Source organism: Lampetra planeri, chromosome 78 (genome assembly GCF_965212315.1).
Source record: "Lampetra planeri chromosome 78, kcLamPlan1.2.h2, whole genome shotgun sequence".
NCBI lineage: Eukaryota > Metazoa > Chordata > Hyperoartia > Petromyzontiformes > Petromyzontidae > Lampetra > Lampetra planeri.
The window spans coordinates 4,450,966-4,458,007 of record NC_136183.1 but is presented as its reverse complement, the minus strand read 5'-3'; the positions used below and the strand labels follow the sequence as shown (position 1 = coordinate 4,458,007).

Genomic DNA, 7,042 nt, shown 5'->3' with positions numbered 1-7,042 from the left:
CCACATCAGCTAAATGGGGGCTCTGGATGGGTGTGAGGGGCTGGTAACCCCATGCACCTTCAACAAATTACAACTAAACCACGTCTAAGATTGCACTTGAAGGGTTTCTCTCCTGTGTGTGTTCTCTGGTGTTTATTAAGAGCAGATGAAACTGAAAATGCTTTGCCACACACACTGCACTTGAAGGGCAATTTTCCAGTGTGTTCTCTGGTGGCTCTGAAGAACTGATAACCATGCAAATGTATTCTCACACACAGTGCACTTGAAGGGTTTCTCTCCTGTGCGAGTTCCCTGGTGCTGTGTCAAATTTCAAGAACGATCCGTGCTGTTTCCTTCTTGTACCGAGCTGCGCTGAGTGCCTTTCCTCCATCAGACCAATTCTGCAGAGGAAGCGCAATATACACAGTCACACATGACTTACACGGCTATACTTTTTCATATATTCATGATATAGTAAAAAAGATTCCCCAATTCATCACAGGGGCTAAGGCACACAATGATAGGGATAATGGTCATACATATGCCTGGAAACCCTAGTATCTTCAAAATGAATGTCAACCCAAAACTCCAAGCACACAATTTTGGCTGTCTGGCTACAAAAAGAATATTTATAAAAATTCAGCAAACATAGCAAAGGATGTTGAACATAATACTCTTTGTATTAATGTTAAATCGCAACTTAGAGGTGTGAAGCCAGGCTCAGAATTGTTTGAATGCTTTGATGAACAGATCTAAGTTCAGCTAAAAATGTGCTGTGTTAATTTCCTGACTTTATCCATTCTTAGAAAAAGTTCCAGAAGAAAACAGAAATAAACAATTATTTTGATTTAACTTGCGTGTTCAATTGAGTTAATATATTTTACATCAGATACAAACTTGACACTGTCACACACTGGCATGGTAAATATGTGGTGGTGTGTCCAGAACCATGCCTGGCTGCCTTCATCTGCTCAGTATTAATGTCTCCTCACATCACCATGTAATTGAGGATCAATCAACATAGAAGTCCATAATAAGTTCGGCTTTCACTTCTCAATGATGTTTGCTGTCGACGATTATCAAACTTTAATTGTTGAATTCATAATGCAGTGATATAACTGCGCCACCGCTCCTCACATAGATAAAGTCTTACATACACATACATTGCACGTGGATCATTAACACGTGCAATAAAAAACAGCCACCATTCCAATCAGATGCTTACCCTGGTTTCTCACCGTTCGTGGCTCCGCCCCCTACCTGCCTGCTAACCCGTCTGTGTTGTGTGTGTCTTAACCGCTATCTCCGCCTCGCTGTGCGCTGCGTTGCACCGCTAGCTGAGTAGTTAACCTTGCGTCCAATAAACCCTCAGAGCCAGGATGAACATCTGACTCCAAACGTCATTTATTGAATTTAACGAGGTAAAACTGGTAAGAAAACAGCACAGATACAACATCTGTTAATACACGGAAACACCAACACAATGAATGAACACCACATCATCATACCATTGTCTTAGATAACATGTTTCTCAACAATAGATCCTGGATGGACCAGGCCCCTACATTACCACTGAATAACTATACAGGAGCATAAGCTGCTGTTACATAAAGGCGCATCGTGTATTCATCACATTGCACCCCAAATGTACATTATTACACATAACACTGAATTGTGGATGAGATATTTCGTCTTCCTTGCTCTCAGGATCGCAATAAAGTTACTTGGGTACAAGTTTGACTCGATTTATTAAATTACAAGTAACATTCACAATAAGGAAAGTACAGTAGCAGGCTTCGTTGTTAACTAGCACTCGTATTTATCATAACAATTTAACAGCATTATAAAGGCATTTGCATCATTATAACGGTCATTCTAACATTATAACAGCATTGCCAATATATGAACATAAACGGACTTACAGACAATGCTTCTTAAAGTCCCACAATGGACAATTGCGGCTGGCTTCACTGGGACGCGATGTGTGCCGCCATCTTGAATTATGTGTGTAATGGCCGACACCCCCGTGGTTTAGCGGGAATCTTAAATCGCAACTTCCTGGTCACGTGACCAAAATTAGCATCAAAAACAGGAAATTCCTGTGTACATACGCCCCCCCCCCCCTCCCCCCATCTGCCGTGAGGCTAAACCCCTGCCGTGAGGCAGAACAGTCTATACTGTATACTGCTTTTTCAGCTGCTGACCATATTACCAGCTTTTTATGTCTACTGTAGCAATGCTTATGTCATTGAGTCAGCATACTGGCAGTCTGTAATCTAGACTGTAGCCTACTTCTCAACTTACCTGTACGTACTGCTGCTCTTTAATATAAACTTATTTCATCTTATTTCTTCACTGCATTTCTATTGTTTCGATTGCGCACGTCACGCTATTTACTGATATGTAGTACTGCGATGCCGATTAATATGTTATACTGCTAAATACGTTGGATTTTCTTAGCTACAGCTCATTGCATTTCGTCTATCGTTTTGTGACATTTGTGGGAACATCACCCATTTAAATTTTGCCTTTACTTTTCACCAAAGCGGGGAGCACGCAGGGAGGATCAACGTCCACAATATTGTTGACCTTGCTTTCTTACGGTGGGTGAGGATCATTGTGAGAGAGACATTGTTCTTCCATACCAAAAAAACACCATCGCACAATTTCTTGACACTAACAGAGCATACGATGCCCTACAATAACACATTTTTCTGTCGCAAGGCCAAGATGGGTACCACGTCAAGACTCCTCCAATTACAAAGCTGCAGGACAAAGACATCCTAACGAAACTGTCTCCTCTAAAAAAAAGTATATTCCTTCGTGATCATGGACAGAGGAGGACACCACATTATGGTGCGCCAACCTCTTTCACCAGTATGTTGATGAGTATGTCAACATTGAGAGTGAGTACCTTCTTTACATTCTACTGAATCAAACCCGCCTGTGTGTGAACAGTATGCTCATCTCTGGGACTTCATCAATGCCGAAGGAGATGCAAACTGTCACAATGTGAGCTGATTAGTTATTTTGCCTTCATCCTTCACAGCTCCACCAAGATACATGCATGAGAAGACTCGGGATGCAATGACGTACATCAGCCAATATGCCACTCCCCATCTCTTCATCACCTTCACTTGCAATCCCAAATGAAAGGAGATCCAGGTTTACCTTAATCCAATCCAAAAGCCACCAGACAGACATGACATCTTAACGAGGGTCTAAAATTCAAAGTTTATGACCTCATGATGCTTATTATGACCAACGAAGGCGACATGTTTGGATAGGCAAGCAGTAACTTGCACACCATTGGGTGGCAAAACGTCGTCCACCTCATGCTCACATTTCGCTATGGATGAGGGAAACAATTCATGCAAGTCACATTGACACATTTATCAGTGCTGAGCTATCTCAACCCCCATCAAGACCCTGCCCTTTTTCTATGTGGTCTGCAACCAAATGGTCCATGGCCCATGTGCCCAGTTCTATCCAAATGTGCCATGTATGCAAGACCACAGGTGTACCAAGAGGTATCCACGGAACTACTTGAAAGACACTCAGTCGGCCCATGATGGCTATCGTCACAGAAATACTGAGCATGGATTTCAAACAACGCTCAGACCTGCCACTAACTCGCTAATTAAGGTTCACAACCGGTGGATCGTTCCCTACTGCCCTCTTCTGTGCAAGATCTTCCAGGCCCACTTTACCGTGAAATTCTGCTATTCTAAAAAAAGCCATCAATTATGTTTGCCAATACATCAACAAATGCTCGGACATGCCTGTCTTTGCCTTACAAAACAGAGGGGCAAAGTGTGCATGAGCTTAACCTTTTTTTTCAAGGAAGATACATCAGCAACAATGAGGCCATTTGCAGAATTCTTGGCTTTCCCATCCATGACCGTTCCCCCACAGTCATCCATTTGGCACTTCACCTCCAAAATTGTCAACACATCTACATCACCAAAGGAAATGTCCCACAACAGGCCCTGGCTCCACAAGATATAATTATTGCGTTCTTTGCTTTGTGCGCAAGCGACCCATTTGCTGCCAACCTGCTCTACCATTAAGTTTCCTCCTACTATACATGTGTAATAAAGGATTTCGCCGACACACTGCTGGGTCTCCGTCTCTCTCTCTTTATTCTCATTTGACTCTCGCACTCCGCTGGTCCCGACAGCGGACTGGCTGCTCCTCTCGCGCGCCCCGCATGCGCCTTCCGTCAGTCGCACCGCTCCCCGCTCCCGCACACCGTTGGCTGACGGTGTGCTCGAAGCGTCTCCAGCCACGTGGCTGATGGCGCGGGTACCCTTCGGCCACCCAACGTGTTCCTGCTCGGTGACTCCACCAACTGACCCGGAGCCCCTTCCGGATCCCATTTATATTCCCTTCACCACGTGATCCTGTCTCCACCCTCTCACCACGCCCTTCACCGAACCTTCCAGATCCCGACAGCCCATAGCGCCCCGCTAGCTCCGCCCTTAGGTTCCGCCCCTGCTCTCCTCGCATCCGATTGGACCGGAGGTGAGCGGCGGACCTTCACGTACGCCCCCATACTGGGCCCCGCCCCCAATACCCCGGGCCGTATGATTGGCCCAGAGCCGAGCAGCGAAACCCCGCTTACGCTCGCATTACACATGGACTGCTAAAAAAATTGGAAGCGACGTGCTGCTGTTGGTGAATCTGATGGCTTAGGACGAGTCTACACAGTTCATCCCAAGGCAGTGGCCTCAAGGTGCACATGGCCTGGCACAAGCGTCGTGGTGACGTCACCACCACTTAATGGCAAATAGCGGTTGTTGTCTCTATCAGCGTCAATCCAACCATATTCAACTACTGTCAGTAGCAACACGCGCCTGTTCAACTTCCACGGCCCACGACTGCACGCAACTCAAACTTGCTCCGAGTTTCTGTGTATCTGGAACTTCTTTCACACCATACATAGCCGACCGTGCTAATCTATAGGTCTCTGTGTGTACTTTGAACCTCTTTCGCACCATACGTAACCAACGGTGCTAATCTATGGATCTCTGTGTGAGTCTCTGTGTATCTAGAACTTAATTCGAACCATGCGTAGCTGTCCCTGCAGAGTAGGAGCGGCTGGTATCTGTGGAGCTGTAGGCTGGGTAAATCTGTCGGCAGGAGCGAGAGACAATGAAGCTCCCGCGCATTCACTCGTTACCAACATCATATTTCCACTCATAAGTTGCTTGCCTAATTGCCTCAGCAACTCAGTGTTTCGTATCGAATCTCATCTCAAACAATCTAAAGGTGCCCCCTAAGTGGCAGCTGCCCCTGTGTGGCACAAGGTGGCCCTGCACCGGCCTGCACGTGGACATGAGTCTGTCGGTAGGGGGCGATCATTGACGTGCCATCTCCATTGTGTAGTTTCTGGATAATGTTTGGCATTACCCCAATGTTGACCCGTGACACCAACATGCAATGACCTGTGCGTTGTGAATGACACAACGCTATGTTTTACATCTGCCGTTAAGCAGACTGCGCATATTTTTGCGAATGTTACTGGGGTTGCCAGGTGTGCCTGTCGGATTTGAACCTTGAACCTCTGCAAAAAAACAGAGAATGCGCTACCATATTATTGGTTCTTTTGGTAAAGTCACGCAGATAGAAAACGAACAATAATATATAAAATAATAAATAAATAAAAGTTGGAAAATAATAAATTGGTGAAAAGATGCCATTGGTCGACTGACTGAGATGACTGTGCCCCCCACAGTGTACACACACAGTGTACACACACAATGTACACCCACAGTATACACACACGCAGTGTGAACACACACACAGTGCGAACACACACACACACAGTGTGTGTACACACACACAGTGTGTACACACACAGTGTACACACACACACAGTGTGTGTACACTGTGTGTGTGTGTACACTGTGTGTGTGTACACTGTTGAGCACACTGTGTGTGTACACTATGTGTGTGTGTACACACTGTGGGGGGCACAGTCATCTCAGTCAGTCTGATGTGTACACACACAGTGTACACACACACAGTGTGTACACACAATGTACACACGCACAGGGTACACAAACACAATGTACACACTGTCCATGTGTGTACACACACACACAATAATGTCCACATTGTTGTTGCTGAGCTCACACACCCAAGGGGTCTCTGTTCAAGAGAGGGAGCAATGAAAATTAATCTAAATCAACTTAAACTTCAAACCCGCTCTGTGACGTCACCACTCATCATTACCTGATCGGCGTGACACGCCAGGGGGAGGTGTACCTAGCTAGTGACGTCATGTCACCAAGGTATTCACCCCACCCCGTCCAACGCGCCCATGAGCGTGACGTCACCTCTGCCTGGGTCACTTCCGTTATCTGTTCAAGTACTATCCTTATTTGGGCAAAGCCACACCCAGTGACTAGCGGCTCATTAACATAATGTATTCGTGAAAGCCGTCTCGAGTTCGTTGTGACCGGTTCGGCACCCACGCCCCATCCCTCCACGTTTGGGCCAGGCTCATTAACATAATTGATTTAAGTTACAAAGCCGCTAAATTTCGATTTAAAGCTTTCGTGACTGCAGGGACTCATCTTCTTGGTTCTTTCGGTAAAGTCACGTAGAAGGGAAGTAATAAAAGAATAAAAATAAAACACAATAAAATAATTCTCACGACGTTTCGGCCACAACGCAAGCAGCCGTCTTCAGGTGAAAACCAGGTCCGTCGAGGCGACAGAGTCTGAATGAAACAGCACACGAGCTTGGAGCATATATATAAGCTGGGCGCCTAGACAAAAGAATTTTCATATCAAGTGGAATTTAGCATATTTATGGGAAATGCAGGAATGTGATTAGTACTACATATGCATGTGCATTATGCAGGATTAACAGCATCAAAGGGAGCTGCACTTGCTGATGCAGTTGCTGCTGCTGCAGATGCTGCTGCTGCTGCAGTTGCTGCTGCTGATGCAGTTGCTGCTGCTGCAGTTACTGCTGCTGCTAATTGCAGCTGCTGCTGCAGTTGCTGCTGCTGCAGCAGCTGCTGCTGCAATTAGCAGCAGCAGCAACTGCAGCA

General features: G+C 45.8%; 1 protein-coding gene across 1 annotated transcript in view; it reads left to right on the top strand.

Annotated features, from left to right (window-relative positions):
* LOC144738160 (uncharacterized) overlaps positions 1 to 7,042 on the top strand; it is a 443,570-nt gene that overhangs the window by 167,220 nt on the left and 269,308 nt on the right. The gene's annotated exons all lie outside the window — the stretch shown is intronic.